The sequence below is a fragment of the Thermobia domestica genome, chromosome 14 (assembly GCF_964235325.1).
Source record: "Thermobia domestica chromosome 14, izTheDome1.hap1.1, whole genome shotgun sequence".
NCBI lineage: Eukaryota > Metazoa > Arthropoda > Insecta > Zygentoma > Lepismatidae > Thermobia > Thermobia domestica.
The window spans coordinates 78,106,628-78,128,144 of NC_137467.1; positions in this window are offsets into that span (position 1 = coordinate 78,106,628).

Here is a 21,517-nt window from a genome sequence, read left to right on the forward strand (position 1 = left end):
GTAACCTATATTTTTAAGTACGTCACCTACAATTTTTTTCTCAGTGTAAAAAAAGAAAAAAGCGAGATATGAAACATGATCCTACAATAAATAGTAAGAAAGCAGTAGTTGTTTAAGTGAGAGTATAAAATTTACGTCAAAAAGTGAAAATCCTAAAAGGGTTAAAATTCGCTTCGTCTGACCAACACACTTTTGGAATGATGTCATCGCTTTGTCTTTCCGCTTTCAACATTACGTCACAGAATTGTAATAGGCGATTGAATCATCTTCTAATAATCTTTGAAGTAATCTTTGCAGTTAACTTTCCATTTTCAAACCTAAACGTTGTATCAGAATCCCCAAAAATCTACGAGAAATGTCTAACTCATGAAAAGAATTATCTTGGGAGGATTGCAGTTCGATAAGTGCCTGCGCAACTAACATTATCCTGTGTTATAACTCTTTGGCACATCACAGATGGAGTCAGTTTCATCAAATTTCTTGCCTAATCTGTAAATTGCAAGTTTACTTGTGGAGGTGTATCGAATTGTGTACCCCATTTCCGTTGAAACTTTTCAGCATTCTTTGTCTTGAAGTATCGTTTGATTATCCACTTTCTTAGTCGATAGGTAAATTCCTTGTCATATTCATTCGAAAAATATTAAATAGCAAAGATAATAAACATAATTACTAGCCATAATTATCTGGAAAATAGTAAATAATAAAAATAAACTGCATACTTATTTTGCACCCTCTCCTATACAGTTTCATATTGTAACGTAAAATAATTTGTGGCTTGAATTCCGCGTTAAGTGATATGAGTCCTCGCCTCATATAGCTTCAATGCTCAAAGGGACGCTGAATTCAAATTCTATCAACCAACATCGTATATGATACAAATCATTGTTGCGTTTTAATTGACTTCTGATAAAAACTTCGCATCTCTTTACAGTCCTACATCGATACATATATATATATATATATATATATATATATATATATATATATATATATATATATATATATATATATGTGTGTGTGTGTGTGTGTGTACGTGTGTATGTATGTACACGTTCAAAAAGCCCTTGCAGGACATATAATTCACAGTTACTTGGAGTTCTGCTTTTATGGGGCTCTGCACACTAGGGCGGGGAAGCTTTTGTCTCTAGTTCTACAAGTTGATACAGGTAAAGATAACTTCGTATGTAACATTTCAGATTTTTATCTTTTGATTTAAGGGTCCCAACTTTGAGTTAACAATGAAGCTATTATTGGCATATGATAAAAAGTAGTTTTTTTTTTCTGTTCAGTAGGTTTATTGTTCTAAAACATGCAGTAATTTTTTAAAAGAAGTATTACTTAATTATCTGCTTTCAGAAACGCATGCTTAGTATCCAAATTTCCTTCTTGATTCCTGGGATGAAGCAATCATTCCATGTCTGGCTTTATGACCAAAAACTTTTGTGGAAACCCTGGAAACTTCTTTTACGACTCGTTCAACTGCCTGTGAATGACACTGAATTCCTGTAAATTCCAGTGGTCCTATTTCAATCTTTGCCAGCAATTCTTCATTTAACATTGAGTTTACAAGTGGAGGTGCCGTTATGACGGAAGCATCCCAATCAATCATCTTGTAGTACTTTTCTGCTTCGAGATGAATCATAATATTTGATTTACAAAATTTTCTCACTCCAGCTTGATTGGTCGTTCTTGCAACAACAACAATCTTGTTTACTGCGTCTTTTCTTACTTCAATGTCTGGATCTGCAAGAGCTGCAAGAAGAATATTTTCACTGTGGGCAAAATAACAATTTAACTTTAGAGATCTTATTGCAGCTTCCTTCATCTCACTATCGGGTAAATTTCTAACTTTCTCCAAAATAAAATAGAAATAAAATACGTGATCCATCAGTGCAGTTGGAATGTTTTTTTTTTTTTTTTTTTTTTTTTAATCTCGAACCAACTTGGAGCATACACTCTAACGATGTAGGTTACAAGCTGCAATAGGTTTTTGGATGGATTTCTTGTGCTCATGAACAAACGAAGGGTTCGATTGGCGAGCGTCAACCACCTGGCGTGATTAAGGGCACCTGGAGAAGCAGTTTGTAAAAATTTTATAACAACAGCATCAGCGTTGTCCTTTCCCTTTTGTACTGCGATGCAAGCCTTCAGCAAATACTTTTGATCAGCGCTAAAATCTTTTGTGATATTCACAAAAAATTCCTTGACATTTCCAGTGACGGGCTGGAAACCAACTATTGGAACATCCCGTGGATCAAAACTTAGCATCTTTCCGATATGCCCCGAAAATCCCTTTGGACCAGTTGTTTTGCCATCAATATTTTTTAAAAAATTCTCTTAGTGGAAGCTCATTCAGATGCAATATACAAATGAGCCACTGTAAAGGTCGATTTAAAGCTGTTTCCAGTCGACGTATAATTCCAGAATGTTCGCTGGTGTTTGTATTTATTCCATCACATACCACAGCACGCAAAGTAGCTGTCGAATCCGTGTCACGTATAACAGAGAGTATTTCATTTGAAATATCTTCTGCTTTGCCACTTTGTGGAGCAATATGATCCACGTATTGCTCAGTAGGATATGCAATAATAACGTAGTGATCCTCCTTCTTTGTTAGTTGTCCTCCATCTGGTCCAAATAGTCTGGTTTCATCTATGCGCCCATCAAAACCAACACAAATCAGCCTGCGCAAGTCAAATGAACGAGATGCCTCTCTAATAAATTCGCTGTCTCCGCAACTTTGTTGGTTCTAGTATATTATCCGGTTTATCCAGTTACAGGTCTTTCAGGCATGCATTAATTAATTTGCAAGCATCTCGGTTACTAACGCCAGTTCTTTCCATCATTTGGCTTAAGTTTGGGGACTGATGCCTATTTTGTGCTGGCCGTTTTTCGGAATCTGTGTCTTCAGAGTCGGATGTGTTTGCTTCATAAGGTGATTCATCTACCAAGGCCACACCACTTGCTTCATTTTCTTCCATAAAGTCCAACTGACAGGCAGTAGTTTTAGTCGTAGTTAGGTTCTGCAAATGCTTTTTCCTAAACCGCTCTTCCTGGTCCTTCCTCTCTGCTTTTTTCTGAACTCGAAACAATCTTGTCAATCGAACCGATTACCATTTTCCGACACGAAGTCTGATCTACCCAGAAATTCCACTGAATTTGTGGTACTTTTATGGCGCATTTACACAACTGTCTGTCCATTATTTTGTTTCTAACACACTTGCAAGTACAGATATCAAATACTTGTTTGAAATTACTGAAGTCCGCCTTGAATGTAAGTGATGTGCGCTTTGCTGGTGGATATTTTTGGAGCTGTTGGGCAAGTCGTATGAGCTTTGAAAGTTTGCCCAAAACGCTGGAGTATCCAATGACTGGAATGTTAGCTTTGTTCCAGATACTGACAAGATCATTCGCCACATATTTTAAAATATTCCTCGTAGAAGGTTTTTCTTCCCCCTCTTCAGGTAGCATTTTTCTGTAGAACAGGTAGCATTTAACTACTTCTTCCTTCGTCGGGAGTTGTCTTCCAGAAAATACTTCAGGCTGACCAAATAAAGAATGGTGAGACTCTGATCGAGTCAGTGGTTCTCTCGAAGATGAAACCATACTCACTGTTAGTTTGCTATACTGAAATACATACAATTTCACAAAATCGTTGTACTCGGTGTGGAAAATTTAAAACTAAATATGAATGCAATAGATTAAGAGATATACTTCACACCCACTAGGGATGAGAAGTCCGTTTTTTCTGAGGTGGTTCACCCTCTTAGATATTTGATGATAGCGTGCTGTATTCCCACTCACAGTGAGAACCCGTTTTTTAATGAGGCGGGTGTCCTCAAGTCGAACGTATAAAGCTAGCTGTGACTCCCCTGTGTTCTCAATAAGAGAAAAGCACGGTGATGTCGATCTTACGATCCTTCACAGTGTAAGCTCCTTCAAAAATATAGATTTTCTTGTGGCTTCCTTGTGGTCTCAGACGAGAAACACGTCGATGTCGACCAGAGACTGAAGTGAAAGTGAAATTTTCATCTCATAATTTTTTTAATAGTAAAGGGTTAGGGATTTAGGGAATTCTTTATTCATCATTTGTTGTCATTGTGATAATATTCCTAACCCTAGCCATTAAAGAATTCTTTGGCACAGGTGTTATTACACATTATTTTCATTGCATTTGTTGATGGACTATGTGCAATTGTGAAATGAAAAGGTTGAAGAAAAAAATATATACATATCTAAACATGAAATCGTGTAGAAAACATTAAATATAAGTGCAGAAAAAAAGAAATGCATATACAATAAACATACATATATAAAGGGTGCTACTTTTTTTTAATGACTATGTAGAGAAAAGAGTGTATAGAGTTGTGTTTTGATGAATAAATATAATGCAGATGAAAGATGAAGTGAAGTGCATGCACGCCACAATCACAGACACAGTGTTAAGAAGACAAATGCAGATTAGTTCTTCTGTCTCGGGGCGGCTCGAGACTGATGGTGACAGGGGGAAAGCCCAGTGTTAGTGATGAAATTATTTATGGTGCAAAGATGGAAACAAATGAGGAAGATGATCTGGTATATGATAAATTTGAAAGATATCGCGCTCATCGGCGGTAGGATGCTCAGTATTGAGATACAACTTAAGAAGGATATTTAATGGTGTGTGCAAGTACATATACGGGGCGTCAGTTTCAGCATCAGCCTGTAAAGTGTCAAGAAAAAATGGATGTGAGACAGTCAGACGAGAGAGTATGTATTTCAAACGGATATCTGCGAGATGTTGAGGCAGTTGAGGAAAATCGATATGCTCATAAATGAGAAAGTTTGGATATGGCAGCCTTATGCGACGCGCAAGTCGAATGGCATGACGTTCGAGTATTGACAATCGGTCATAGAATTTCGTGGGAGCGTTTCACCAAGCTATGTGTCCAAAAGTTAAGATGGGCCGAAGGAACATTTTATATGTATTTAGTAGCAATGGCGCGTTTAGGCCCCATGTAGTTCCAGTTAGGCAACGTAGAAGATTGAGCCGGATAGTAGCCTTTTGGGATATTTTCTCAAGATGAACCTTCCAATTTAGTTTGGAGTCGAATACAACCCCAAGGTATGTAGCCGTTGAGGTAGGTTGAAGATGATGGTCATTAAGTGTAATTTTGAGGTTTCGCGGATTGCGATGAACCTTGGAGCGGCGCTTCGGGAGTAAGAAGACCAATGCTTGTGTTTTCTCGCTATTGACAGTAAGCTTCCAAGTTTTGCACCACTGCATAAAGTCGTTGAGAGTGGATTGCAATATCGTGCTGATCTGATGCATAGTCTTGCCGAGAGCTAGAAAGGCCGTGTCATCGGCATATTGAAATAAAAACACGTTTTGCATTGGTTTAGATATATCAGAAGCATACAGAAAATATAAGAGCGGACTGAGGGCGTAACCCTGTGGAACACCACAATATGGAAATATAGGGTGTGAAATAGCAGATCCTATGTAAACATATCCTATACGATTACTTAAAAAGGAATATGTAAAGCGTAAGTAGCAGATCGAGAGGTTAAGCTTCTGTAACTTTTGAATAAGGCCATAATGCCATACTTTATCGAAAGCCTTTTCAAGATCCATTAAGACTAGGCAAGATGGAAAAGTCTTGTTATATTGATTTGTGATTATTGTAAAGAGCCGAAGTAACTGATCATTAATTGAAAAGCCCGGTCGAAAACCTGCTTGGTGTATGGATAGTAGTTATGCTCTTGGATATGTAAATGGAGTCGCTGGACAAGAATTTTCTCAAACAGCTTACTGAATACTGATGTCAGTTGTATTGGTCGGTAAGACGTCACGGCGTGTGCAGGCTTTTGAGGCTTAAGAAACATACAGATTTTGGATACTTTCCAATCCACAGGGTAAAAGCCTGTACGGAGGATAAAGTTGTAGAGTGAAACAAGTAGTACAAGTAAAGAGAGAGGAGCTTCTTTAATTAGCCGGTACGAAATATAATCGATGCCGGGTGCAGTATTTCGCTTCCTATGAAGTGCACGTTGAAGTTCATGGGTAGTGATAGGTGCTGTAAGAGGATGGTCGATATCTATGACGTGTGAGAGTGATGGTTGTAAAGCTGGAATAGAAGACAAGTCTGTGCGTTGACGAGGATTATGTGATATTGCAGGCGTAAAGACTGACTGTAATTGTGTTGCAAAAGCATTAGCCTTATCTTGGTCTGTAAATAAAGGAACAGTATTGTCCAAAAGAGGATACGATATTTTAGTGCTTTTGCCCGTTAGTCTATGGAAGGTTCTCCAATAACGGCTTGGTGAGGCTTCATCGTTGAGTTTATTACAGGCACTGATCCAAGTGTGACGTTTGTATGCTGTGAGATAATTTGTAACAGTGCGTTGCCATTTTCTGTGTTGAAGACATTCTTTGTTGCCCGTGCGTTTATATTCTCGAAACTGTTGTCGTGATTTCTGTATTAGAGAGAGATAATGTGGAGGCAATTTTGGCTTAGACGGATAAATTTTCTCTACAGGTATAGCTTGTTGAGCACCGCTACGTACGGCGTCTGTGATATGGTTGACAACATTATACATTTCAGTTTCTGAAGTTGGTGGTTGAAAAGTGGAGACACGGGTGTTGACGGTGTGTCGAAATTGAGGCCAATCAGTTTTATCATATCGGTGGATAATATGAGGTTTTAGTTTTTGTAGAGATGGACGAATCTTTTTGATGGTGAATTTGATGGGACAGTGATCGCTCCCGATCGTGTCAAGAACCTTCACCTCACAGTCGTTCATAAGCGGGAGGGATGTAATTACTACATCCGGGGTTGTTTGGCTAGCTGGTCGAGTGGGAGCAGGAAGATTATGAATGTGAAGTTGTAATGTATTGGAAACAAAGTCCGTAAAACGTTGTTTTTCTGTAGCGCTTCTGCTATGAATATTTATGTCAGCCATGATGATTATATTTTTAAAATTATGGGCTATATAATCGAAGAAAGTAAATGGTATTGGGTGACCAGGGCGTATATATATAGTAGCTACATTGACTGTAAGAGAAGGATAATATATGGAGAATAAGAGCTGTTCAGGAAGGTGTGCAAATACAGTAGGATTGTACTGTCGATAAGGACGCTTGGGAGAAAAACCAATTAACACTCCTCCTTGAGCACGTGCGTGTATATCGTGGTAATCACATCGTTGAAGTTGGTAGCCAGAAAGTCGTGCTGAAGAGCCTGGTTTTAAAGCTGTTTCGTTAAGGGCTACGATATCGATTTGTTCTTCTAACAGAAGAGGCTCTAGAAGTACTTTATGCTGATGGAAAGATCTGATGTTGAGAAAAAGTAAAGTCAGAACCATAATACGCGTATGTACTGCCATATTGGTTTTAGACTGCTGTTTCTAGAGGTGCGATGTGAAAGTGTACGAAAGGTCCAGAATATGTTGCAGTAAAGTTAAGGTTAAAGAGAGATTTGGCTGATGAAATGGCAACACGAAATATGTGCTCACGCTGAAAAGGAAAAACATTTTGTAACACAATTGTGATGTAATGAAGATCTTCGACAGAGAGAGGTTGTGCGAAAGACTGTGAGGGTGGAGTTGCTTTGTCAAAGCTTTGTACTGGCACTGTTAATTCTGGTCGTTCCGGTTCTGCGCGAGGTTTTCCCTTACAGCGGTAGCTGTATGTTGGGTGATTTTCGTTACAGGTGGAACAGTTTGGTGGTTGTTGTTGATTTTTACATGATTTTGTGTCGTGAGGTTGACCGCAATAGCCACATTTAGATGGATTAAGGCATTGGTTTGTAAAATGAGCGTTATAAGTTTGGCATTTTTCACACCGAAGTGTAACGGCCCTGGTGTCTTGGAGGGCTCGACACGATGAAGTTTCTTATAAATAGGAGCACCATGAGCTAACAGATAGTCAAAAGAGGTCTGATTTTGCGACAAAACGCGTACCATATAAGTAGGGCCAGTGCTAATTTTAATGCGAATGCATTTGTGAACCTCGATTCCTTCTAGTTTGAGTTCTTCAAGAACTTCTTCATCGCTAATTTCTGGTATCACTCCCCGGATAACAACAGAAAACATGGGTGGTTTTCGAGGAGGGGGTGGTTGTTTTGTCTTCCGATCTGCTTGTTTCGTTAATTTAGCTGTTTTACCAAAGATTTCGTAGGACGGTTTGTTTCGGAGTGTTATGCCAAAATTCGGGTCTTTAGAGCGAATTATGAATCCATTTCTAGTTTTAACAATGTTTTCCATACTTGCTCGAGGCAGATACTTGATTATTTGTAAGAACACCATTTTAGTATGAGTATATTTAGTATCGAAGTCTGTGAGCAGAAAAGAATAGTTTGGTTCTTTGGCTGTATAAAAACATAAATTGCCAGAACCAGTATCCATAGCCGAGTCCAGGTTTGTAGGCAGAACAGGAGACCGAGATCTATCACGAGATCGCTTACTTGATTGAACAGAATCACCAGAATCATTATGATCTCTGGGTCTAGTTGTTCGTAAATTGGGTTGACTGCCCCACGAATGATGCCTAGTACGACCGGAGCGAGATACAGTTTCACGCTCTACTGCAGAAGAGCTAGGGCCGGCGGCCCCACGAATTGGGGTAGGTTCCTGTGCATTGGTCTAAGGACCAGCACAACCTAACAGTGTGATTTGACAAGAGTAGTGATGAAAATAATAATGAAGATGATAATAATGATATTCCAAAAATGCAAGCGACCCTCCGAAAGTGTCAACTTTCGTCAATCCTCTAAATAGCGTATGTCTGTGATGCTCACATGTGCGTATGCTACACCTGATCCTCGCTAACAGATTAACAGCTATAAGAGAGGCTGGGTTCTGCTCAAATGTAAAGATCGTGCATAAAAAATAACGGCGTACAGATATAAATGCAAGATTTGGTAAAAACTTGTTGCAAGTTTTAGGATAAAACTGCGTTAATTGCATCGAACGTTTATTTTAAACAAAACAAGAGAAAAATGAAAAAAAGGTATAAACTATAATTAAAATATGTGGTAAGGAAATTCTGCAACTACACGCAAACCTTTTGTTTTACAAAACTACACTGATATTTGTGGTGCCATCTAGCGAGAAATTGGAAAATTACAAAATAATAAATTTACTGAATCAAATTCCAGTTGCGACAAGTAGAATTTTTTTTTTTTTTTTTAGAAATCATACTGAAAGTGTGCTTAGCACATGCAAGAGCAGCGATCTTCATTAAATTTGCATCAATTAATTTTTTTGCCCCGCCCTACTGCACACGTACTAACGAACTGACATTTGCAAAATATAAGCAGATTGACATGTTTGTTGTCATTAATATTACAGTAAGGTCGAATATGGTGTATTTAATAAAAATAGAATTTTTATATATTAAAATATACAGTTCACAACTACACAGAAGCAACTTTGTGAACAGAGAACATTTTTAGAATAATATGTAATTACCTAGATTATTATTAATAATAATAACATTATCTAAAAATTCTAGTCCGAAGTAGGGAGGTCATAGTTTGATTACTATCAGAAGTTTCTTCGGTAACGCTTGGTAAAAAGCACAGTACTCATATTGAAGTTGGTGGAGGACACTTTCAGCAGCTGCTTGAAGGTGAGTAATCATATTCAAAACATTACATTTCATTTTATGTGTTGAATTTATTTAATAATTGATTATGTTCATCTTCTGTTGTCTTATGAAGGTATGTATAGACAGCGCAGGCTCAGCTACTTGCTCTTTAAAATATTCATGGAACCTTTAACATCTTCAAGGGCATTCATATGAAGAATTCCAAAGGCATGGGGGGACTGGAAGGCGCTCGATTTGCAGGAAGTAGCTTTATAAACTTTTACTCAAATATACTGTATATCAGGGATGCAAATAACCTCTCGCCCGGGGCAAGTGGTTCATCGGTGCGGGCGAGTATTTAATATCATACAGAAGGTAAGTAAATGATTTTTAATGTGAGAAGTGGCTAATAGCTTTTATCTTGGGCGAGTAAAATTTTCTTGCTTATTTGCATCCCTGCTGTATATAAACAAAAGTTGAACATGGATTTATCACAAAGAAAAATTGCTTATTAAATAACTACATACAATAAAAAGCAGTGTGCAAATACACAATGATACAAACGTACGATTGAGAAAAACAACTAATGTAACTATCTTTCGATTTTCCATATTGTTAAAAATGATTTTCAGTTTTCTTTGAGCACAAGTCAGATATATTTTTTCAGGCCTAAATTTAGCAAGCACTTTCTTGCCCAGATTCACTGAAAGTATTTTTTCTCAGTGGACACTCAGTATGCACAAGCTATGTAATCGATTTTCATCCATATTTCAGCAGAGCCGTGTCTTTACCATCTCAAGCGTACTACTGTAGATCTATTTGTTGTAGGGGGACTATACTGAAAATTCGTGCTGACTATACGGACAGCAAGAAAAGAGAGAAATATTAATTTACCTGTGTTGTTTTCATTTCTATATATGTAGAAAGAGGCCCTCTGCTCCGCTTCCCTACAATCTGACGGACATGGAATTGGAGGGAACAGGCTTCCCAAGTTTTTCCTGTTGCCTACCCGAAGTTCTACACTAAATAGAGTTGCCAGCAGGGGCGTCATTTCGGATTTCGCTTGGGGAAAGGGCAAGAGCACCACCGACATAAGACTTTCGCGTTATTAGTAGCTAATCGATTAAAGTATATGTATTCCTCAAACTCTTGGGCGGTGGGGCAATTGCCCCCTCCTGCACCCCTAAATGACGTCCCTGGTTGCCAGCTCTGAAAAATAATATTACTTGCACCCGCACATTATCCTCAGAACAGATGAAGAATAATTGTATTCTAAATATATAGCTAAGTCTGACAAAAATAATGGTCAGCTGGTAAAATACCGGTCAGTTGGCAACCTAAATATAGAGGTACGGTTTGATACAGTTCGCTGCTAATTAAGAGGCTACCACACGTGTACATTGCCTGAGATTAGCTTATGACCATACATTACACACAAACAGAAACTTATTACTAAGCAATCATGGCGGTGCCACGCATATGCTAATTAGTGACTACATAGAGAAAAGTAATTAGGGAAATGGAGTAACTAAGATAACTTACAAATTATCTAGGAATCAAATCCAACCACAAAAATGGTAATTAATATTTGTGCATACTCTATTTAACTCTAAGTATTTCTGAAGTGATACTGTTTATTTTTGTTAAACAATACATCATTCTGTATAAGTTTTTTTCTTTACTTCATTGTGCGTGGGATAATTTCGTACATGTTAAATTTGTTAAGTTGTAATTACATATTTCCCGTACTTGCACTAATTTTCACGTTAATGATTTCACAGTATGCGGCTAAATACGTTTAAGAACCAACAATAATCGAATGTGTATTATTCTCAGAGTCGTAGCTAAGAGGGGAGGGGCGAGCGGGGCGGTCGGCCCGGGCGCTGAAGCTAAGAAGGCGCCGAACGAGCAAGAAGAAAGGAAAAGTGTTGGAAATGAGTAAACGAAGCGTCGTCGCCCCGACAAGGTATTAGCGCCCTCAGGGATGTAGCCAACAGATTTATCTAGGAGGGGTCGGTCGTTTTTGAGGCGGGGCCAGCTACAGTGTGCAAACATCGCTTTTAAATGACTGAAGCGAGATAATCTTACGATTATGTTTCAAAAGCTGGTCATTTGGGGGATCCAGGAAATCATTTGGGGTGTCTGGCCCCGATACCCCTATGTCTACACCTTGCGCGACTTATTAAATCAATATTGCTGTCGCTTTGCAAATACATTTGTTGAAAATTTTCTTGCTCGCTCCGCTCACAACCCAAATATTTCTATAAGAATCACAAGTTTTTACTTATTACTTAAAGTTATTATATATGATTTGTTAATGATGATGAGATATACAAGGTACCGAGTAATTACTTATAGTGTATGCAGGAGCGTTTTCAAAATCACAAACGGTCAAACTCTGAAATATGCGATTGGCGTTTTGATGTGATAGGTTTGCTAGTTAATCATGCTTTTCAACCTAATCAGATTAATCACTACGCGACGGTGAGAATGAAGGTATGAAAATGAACGGAATGAAGACACATACGAAAGGTGCTGTTTCCGTGGGAATGTTAAAAATGAACGTAAAACAAGGAGGATAATAACATTTGAGAACTTGAAGCAATTGTAGAATAGGACCTTAACGGGTCAAAACTTAAACGAACGAATGTCGTATTTTCCAAAAATTGATCACTACCAGTATTTTTGTTTGTTCCACTGAGCCATGAAATGTTTCCAGTTTGAATGAATTCATTTGGACCATTTCTCCATCAACTACTTGTATCGCCAGGATTTTTTCGTTAATATTTTTCTAGTGTGTGATAGTCTTATCTATCTGCATACATACGAAACATATACACACATTGTGTATGTGAGTTAGTGTATTTTTAATATGTTAGGCCTAATTAAGTGGAAGATAAAGAAAAAGGCATAAGCTTGGAAATGGAGTTGGAAGAAAATGGAAGAATAAACTTTTTAGACATGACCATAATAAAACAAGGAGAAGGTCTGGTTACGAGGTGGTACCAGAAAGAGTGCTCAGCGGGAGTGTACTGCCATGAGAGGAGCGACATGGATAGGAGTACAAAGAGAAATTTCATAACAAATATGATAAGAAGAATAGAATAGAAATGAGGACGAAGAGGAAGGAAGGAAGGAAGGAGAGCATACAGAAATTCTACAGACAGTTAGAGAAGAACGGTTACAGCAAGAAAGAGTTAGAGAAGGAAGAAGAACGCAGGAAGAGGAAGAGAGGGAGAAAGAAGAATGAAGAGGATGAGAGTGGAAAATGGCTTGGCATAGAAAGTATGGGAGAAGAAACGGAGAAACGGAAGAATTTATTGAAGAAAGGAGGGGTCAGAACCTATAGAAAGAGTGGAGAAACCAGGCGCTTCGCTGCTGGTCTGTTGACCTCACCCATATATACGGGGACGCCGTCGTATACTCTCTCCCCGGGCGCTGATTTTCAACGGCACGGCACTGAGCACCTGTATTCTGCATATCCTTAGTACATTCACTAATAAGCTTAGTATGAGAAACTGAAATCGATATTGATCATTTTATTGTGTTTAACAGTATATGCCACTTCCTTGAAATTATCGAAACAGATGAGCAAAAGTATATTATTCTTTACGTGATAATTTTGGATTTGGGAAATAAAATTTAATTTTTAAACTTCTGCTTCAACTACAGGAAATTGTTTTAAGAAATCCATTTTCACTCTCAATAAATGTATAAAATTCCATATAAGTAAATTTTAAGTTTTTTCTGATACAGTCCCTGTTATATCTTTAAAATCATCTGAACTAATGAACAAAATATATTAATCGTTGATAGATGGTGAAAGGCGACAGCTTTGGATTTATGGAATGTAACTTACTTTTTAAATTTACATTTCGAACTAGATTAAATTGCTTCGAACTAGATACAAATTTGAAAAAAATGGTCATAAAGGGGCTTTTAAGAAGTTTGTACCGGTCACCGGCTTTAATCAAGATAAGAGCAATATTTCCGGCCAGGCTGGTGAAAAACCGGCCAGTTGGCAACCCTACCTATTATGTGCGACTTTTATTCCCTCTTTTCTTCTCTAGAAGGGTTTCAAAAGCATCAGGCGTCTGGATGGTGTCATAAATTATCGTAACCCAAAACAAACTCGAACATATCGAGTTGCTTATGAATCAGGCGGATTGCTTTTGTGACACCTACACCAAGCCCAAGAGTGTTATTTGTTATGAAAACTGATACGGAAACAAAGGGGAATGAAATATATTCTCTCTATGTGAAGAATGGGCATTCTGCTAGAGATAATACTGATTCTCTAGAAGAAAGTATTCTCAGACACTTTCTTCAAGTTTAACTCCTCTGTATTTTCCTAATCAGTTTTTTTTTTTTTTTTTTTACTCTCCTCTTAAGTGCAAGGTGACCAGAGGTCCCGTTTTAGCCGGGACATTCCCTTTTTTCCAACCAGTGTCCCGTTTTTTCTGACTCTCGAACGGGATGCCTAAATGTCCTGTTTTTAAGTAAAAATGACCTAGGTGTCCCGTAATTATTATTCAAAATATAAATCGTCAATGCAAATTCTGCTCTCTTCCGTACCAACACTCGTTGCCAAGGTTCAGCCGTGTCTAGAACTTCTGAATTTTCAAATGGGAATTGAGTGTTCGTGGTTCAAGTGGGAATTGAGAGGGAATTCTTAGTGTTCAACTAGTTAAAAGAATTGTTGGGTAGAACTTGCAATCGGGAACCATTATTTGTTGTGTGGTACACGTAAAGTTAGAAACGGTGTGTTGTCACTCTTACTTGCGTATTTTGTAAATTGAAAACACTGCTGAGTCCCAAAATGCAATCTGGAAGTCAAATGTCCCCCCCTCCAGTGCTTAAAGTGAGGCGGTATGAGCCGGTTATGCATCCGAAAGTTAGAAAATCGGCCGGTATGGCATACCAGTAAAAATAATTTATAGTGTTTTTCAAAGCTAAACCAGTTGGCGGCCACGTGCGGTTTGTCAACCAGTTGGATGTTGCCGGTATTACAAAAGCTTAGCCGCTCTCCCTGTCGCCAGGGTAAACAACGAAGTCTCGAACTATTCTCTTTTGTGAGTGTTGCAAACCAATAAGCAGATAAATAAAACAAGAATAACCATTTAAAATAGGAATAAAATACATAGAGGTCATTCAACAAGTAATTTTCTCTCCTATTAATATAATAATAATAATAATAATAATAATAATAATAATAATAATAATAATAATAATAATAATAATAATAATAATAATAATAATAATATGATAGTTTTTACGTCCGAGCCATTTCGGGCTACTGTGCATTTTCGGTAATGCTCGGAAAATAGAATAGATCCTGGACCGCAAGTTGGACCGATATTGTATTTTTACCCGTATGAATCGGGTTTGCCCGATTGAACCGTATGAATAGGGATGACCTGATAATCCCGTGTGTCATTATTGTAAATGATGTGTTGTTTCACTTTATTATCATAACACAAATTGTTCTAATTATCATGTACGAAGTCATAACGAGTCGATCGGGTCAAACGGTCCAAACAGGCCATACACGGGTCAAATGAGTTTATCAGGTCTAAGGATTGAGTAAACCAAACGCAATGGGTATCGGGCGAGTACAGCTTACCCGAAAAGTTCAAGCACTAATTATAGGTTAAAGTCAATACTTAAGAGCTAATTGTTTGTATTCACTTTTTTTTTTTTTTTTTTTTTTAAAGTTAACCGACCAACGAACTTGCGGATACATAAATATAAATGCTCAAATCTAAATTATTGCATTATATTATTGCAATGAGCATCAACGTGATTTTACTATTAGGAGTGTGATGCACTGTTAGTCTTTTATAAATAGCATTATTATTATTATTATTATTATTATTATTATTATTATTATTATTTGTTTATGCTCTTCATGCAACTTAGAATCAATCTCATAAAGCACTACATCAGACCTGACTGAACATTATTTTGAAAATTCTCACATAAATAGATAAAATAAACAATTGGAACTTAACACTTGAAGAGTTCAAAATATGTCCTTGTTTTCGTTTTCCTCAGTTTCTGAGGACGATTGATCTATCTCGATGACAACATGATCTTTGTCTCCATCAAAAATATTTTGCAAGACACGATAACTTTGTTCAATGTCCTGGGAAGGCCATATATCTATAATGAGAATTTAAAACTTTTTTGTTAAAAAAAAGAAATGATTAAAAAGCATTCTATTAAGTACCTAAATCCTCATATGTATTAATGTATGCAGGTTAATATCTGAGTAATGAACCTATCATTATTAAATTCCTGTGTATAGTATCCTAATTTATAGTTTGTCCAGTTTTTATACACGTGAAGAATCAGATTAGAAAGAAACTAATCAATTATATATTGACCTGTATAACTATATCTTAAAGTTAGAAATAATATACTTACAAGCAGAGCAGATAAACAGACAGAATCTTTATTAAGACTATTACTAATATTACATATTATTATTAGCAACAATAATAATGATAACTAAATTCCTGGCGCAACGGCCTTTAGAAGGCCTGGACTTATGGAACTCATTTCTGTGGGGTAATGTGTTTAGAAATCTGCACGGACTCGGGCTACTATGATAACCGTAATAGGGTTAGCCATACTGAGAGCTTTATACAGTTCTACCTGAGTTGGTGCGGCAACGCCGAAATCTAGTTACAATCACTGGCGCAAATCCCGGGAGGACGAGGGGGACATGTCCCCCCCAATGTTGGACCTGGGGGGACAGTTCCCCCCAATAATCTGACTTAAAAAGTGCTTTTTGGGATAAGTTTGATGATTTGTGTCCGACTGCCACAAAGGAATGTAAGATGAAATTGATTCCTTTTGGCTTTTCCATTTTTAAAAACGAGTCGTAATCTGTAGTATTTCAAACTGAACTTCGTGCTGCAGTGCGTTTAGTAGTCTCATCAATATGTATTAATTCCACTTACGCTACTTGGGCACAAATTGCAATAAATGCTTGAGGAGCAACCCCTCTCCTCATGCTGAAAAGTTGTCTCACTGTAGGTACGGGCACAAATTCCGGGGAAATGAGGATAGATGTCCCCCCCAACATTGGAACTGGAGGCTCTCCCAATAATCCGATTTGAAAAGTGCTTTTTGCAGAAAAGTGTGATGATTTGTGTCCGACTGCCACAAAGGAAAGTGAGATGAAATTTGTTTCTCTTGGCTTTTACGGAGGCCGCGGTGGCTCAGTGGTAGAGCGTTCACCTCTGGTGCTTGGGGTTCCGGGTTCGATCCCAGCCCCGGCCAAGTGAACTTTGTGGTGGACAAACACCGTGTGCGTGGGTTTTCTCGGGGTTCTCCCGTTTCCTCCCACTTTCTTCATTCCACCATTTCATTCATCACTCATCATCACCGTCTCCTTTAGCCTAACCGGCATAACCGTGGGACGTAAAACTCAAAGATTTCATTTCATTTTTCTTGGCTTTTACATTTTTAATGAAAAAAATGAAAGTGTAGGACTGCGTGACGCAACCTGATATGAAATCTTATCTCCTTTTCTCCCCTAGGCCCTAGCACACGAAGAATATACAGACTATCCAATGTCAGTAGAACCCATCTTTTCAGTAAATGGGAATTTAATCTATTTGTAGTATCAGCCTAGGCATCTACTCATGCTTCGTAAGCTAACTAACTCTATAGCCTATGGAACATGGAGGTTCAATGCCGCGTTCACAAAAGCTCTTCACTGACTTCTATCCTTAACCAACTGGATCCAGTTTCTACTTTGTATTCCTATTTTTGCGAGATCCATCTTAATATTGTCTTCCCATATGCGCCTAGGTCTTCCTAATTGTCGTTTTACCGCTACCACTTGGTCTTACCGCTACCGCTACCGATTGGTCTTGCCGCTAAAACTTTGAAAGCGTTCCTACTTTCTTCCATTCTGGCTATATGTCCTGCCACCTAAGCCTCCTAGACTTGAAGACCCTAACAATGTTTGGTAAACCGTATAAATTATGTAGTTTCTCGTTATGAAGTTCCGCCATTCTCCATTCCCGTACCTCTTGGGTCCGAATACTCGTCTTAGGATCTTGTTCTCAAATACTTTCAGTCTATGTTCTTCCTTTAGAGTAAGCGATCATGTTTCGCAACCATACAGAACAACAGGTTGATTATCGTTTTATATATTTTAGGCTTCAAATTCTTCGACAGAATTTGCGACGACATGAGATATGAACCGAATAGTAACACGAATTCCCTACTTTTAGTCGACATTTAATTTCTTCGTGAATATGATTTTCGTCTGTTAATATTGATCTTAGATATTTTAAAGATCCACTTTATCAAAAGAATTAATTAATATTTTAACGAATCCATAATTTACCGTATTACGGTCCCGACTAATACTTCCATGTATTTAGTTTTCTCTGCTTTTGCTTCTAAACCCATGCCCCTGCAAGCGTTTAATAAGATCTGTGCATTTCTTTCTATTGTTCTCCTGTCATCCCCTATTAAATTTACATCATCAGCATATGCCATAACCTGGTGAATACCGTTCAATTCTAGGCCCTGGTTGCTATCTTTGATTTTCCTTATAGCGTATTCCAGCACAAAATTAAATAATAATGGCGACAACGCATCTGCTTGTTTCAGGCCATTCTCGACGTGAAAGCTCGTGGCCAAAAAATTTCCTACCCGGACTTTATACTTTGGGATTCATTTAAACATGTCTTAATTTATCTAATTAGCTTTATCGGTATTCCAAATTCTGTAAGAACGTTGTACGATGTTTCTCTCCTAACCAAGTCGTAAGCCTTTCTAAAATCAATAAATAGTTGATGTACCGGGCTACTGTATTCCCACTTCTTTTCGAGTATTTGGCGAATGGTAAATAGCTATTTGGTCGATAGTTGATCGATTTCGTCTAAATCCACACTGATAATCTCCAATCATTTCATTTGCGTATGGGGTCAATCTTGCTAATAGAATATTTAGAATATTTGAAAGGATTTTATAGGATGTTGACAGAAGAAAGATGCCTCGATAATTATTAGTCAGTTTTGTCGCTTTTCTTGTGGATTGGAACAATGTGTGATTCTTTCCACTCTTGCGGCAATTCTTCCTTGTTGTAGATAAGGAGAATGACTTTGTGTATCTTGTTCCACAATTTTTTGCCTCCAGCTAAAATTAACTCAGTCGGAATTTCGTTTACACCCGGATATTTGTGTTTCCTTAATTTCTTTATAGCGATTTCTACTTCTATTCGGTTGGGTTCTGGAATATGCTTTTCTGCGGTGTGTATCTCCCTTTCTCCACGCACTTAGTTTTTGCTGCGTGTTAAGCAAATCGTTAAAGAAATCTTTCCATCTATTTAAAATGCTACCTGTATCAGTGAGAACTGTTCCATCAGCTTTCTTTAACATAAGCACGAGGTTGATAGCCTTTCTTAAATTCCTTGATTACTTTATACATGTCCCGAATGTTTTTATTTTTACTCTTATCTTCAAGTTCCTAAATTTTAGCTTTCAAAAAATCGCGTTTCTTCTAAAAGTTTTGGAAGTTTCCCGCTTGATGTCTACGAAATTTTGTGTAGTTATTTCATTCGGATTTTGTAGCCAACGTAATTTTGCTTCTTTTCTCTTTTCTGCTCGTTCGAACCATGGTTTGTTGCTATGTATTTCCGCGCGTCCCAATTTTTCTTTGAGAGAGGATGCTTCGTAAGCAAAGAAAAGAATTCAATTGCTGGAATATTTTTCTCCATAATTTTAAGGAGGCCCCCCAAAAGCTCACGTGGAACCCCTGTATTTTTATTGTTATATGTATTATGTATTTTTTATGAATGCCCCCCCCCAAAAAAAAAATTACAGAGAAATCGGCGTCCTTGATTGAGATTATCATCATTTTGCTCAAAGAGTATTGTTGCGTCATACATAATTGATATTCTTTCTTCATAGTTTTGGGGAAGTCATTATTTATATTATTATAAAACAATTTTAACGTGGATCTTTGTGGATGCCTAATTAGAAACATACCAATTATAAATATGTATGTATTCAGATTTCAGAATGTGTTCATGGCAGTGATTTGTAATACTGATATGTATTACTACTTCATCCACATCGCCTAATATATAATATACTCTACAACAGTTGATCAGATTCATCTACCGTAATATGAGTTTCATCTCCCTTCTCTAGAATAAGCCTCAAATGTGCCCACCTCCCAATGTTGAAGACAACCAATGGTGTATTTAGGATTTTGTTTCGAGGGGCTATGCCCAATACAAGGAAGGAAGTGGGCAATTGCCCATCTGAGTTTGAGAATTAAATACCGGTATATTTTAATTTATGCATAAATTGAAGTTATAATGGCAAGAATTGCAGACCGATAAATCCTATATGATATGATATAAAAATTTTGGAGTGAATCTAACCCTTTATTCTATTTATACAAGAAAAAGCAAGCATCCTCTTGGCCTTCCTAATTCCCCGGACTAACTATTCCCTCGTTTTGATTTTTTTAAATTCAAACATTTCCTTCTTTTAAAAATAACTAAAAGATATAATTTTTCCTTTGTTATAATAACTCAAGTCCTGTCATGTTGATATCCGCGCAAGTTGGTGTGGAACACCAGTTTCGCTTATCAACTGCTCTTAGTTTTGGTGTTACTGATGACGGCCGACTTGAATCACAACTGACAATGGTCGATAAAGTATGATAGACGAAATGAAAGAAAGTAACGTTAGGAAAAAGAAACAGAAAAGTAGAAAGGACGAAAGAAAGAACAAAAGGACGCAGTTCTTACATGGAATGAAATTTGGTAAATACAGTATTATTTCTGAAAAAAAATAGCATAAGAAAATGGAAAGTCAATGACATTCTTAGAAGTAGTTAGAAGGATTACTGTTGTACGTGGAATGCGAAAAACTAACAAATTTATTTCGGGGGGACCTTGAGCCCGATAGCCTCCTAAATACGCCACTGAAGACAATTCTGTCCGCTGATTCTTCACAGCATTGTTTTTCAACTTCATAAATATTTTGAACATCGCTTATATATATATATATATATATATAGTGTTCGAAGTGGAAAAAAAAGCAGAGGCGGTACAGTGTATAGTGAATAACCTCAAAGTGCGAACCATTAATGAAAACGATACGAATCACAAGCTAATAAGTCAAATAGAGTCTGTTTTCAGTGATCGGTGACATTCGACAAGGTGAGAAAGAAATCAAGGAACTTGCTTTTAGGTTTGGATTAAATTCACATGTTCTTCGCGACTTTGTGCAATATAAGGCAACAGGGGAGAAGGTTGTTACTGAAACTGTAAAAAGGTGCTTCACCGCTCTTAACACCATAGAAATTAGCAGTGCAGATTGTAAACGTGGTTTCAGTAAAATGAACATAATAATGTCTGATCTTGGAAATTCGCTACAAATTAGTACAGTTTCGAGTATAATTTTTGTGTCGTTAATCGGGCCCCCTGTACACATGTTTAATCCTGAGGCGTATGTTAAAGGAGCAGTTCGAGTTAAAAACAAGTTTGGTGTAATAGAAAGAGTAACAAAAAATAAGAGACCCGTATTTTTTTATATCTTGATAGGCCGTCTCGTTCAGCTTCTACAGACATTTGTTTTTGATGAATCGTAACTGCTTACGTCATTGGTGGGATACGCGAGAAACTCAATGTGAGTCAGCAACCACTCCTTTGTACGCAGCTGATAAACCTTTAATAGTGCATTGGATTTAATAGATTGTTTTTTGGATTTGTTAGTTGCTCTGTGTTGAACTCTTGAGGGAAGTTTCTGTTAGTTGTTTTTCCTATAGCATTAGTATAAAAAAAGAGTAGAGAGAGAGAGAGAGAGAGAGCAGTAATTACGTTTGTTGTGCGAAACAGTGTTTCTTCCAGACATGTTTTTATGGTGGCACTGTCTCCCGGAGCTCTGAGAGATTCCCCCGGAGGAGACC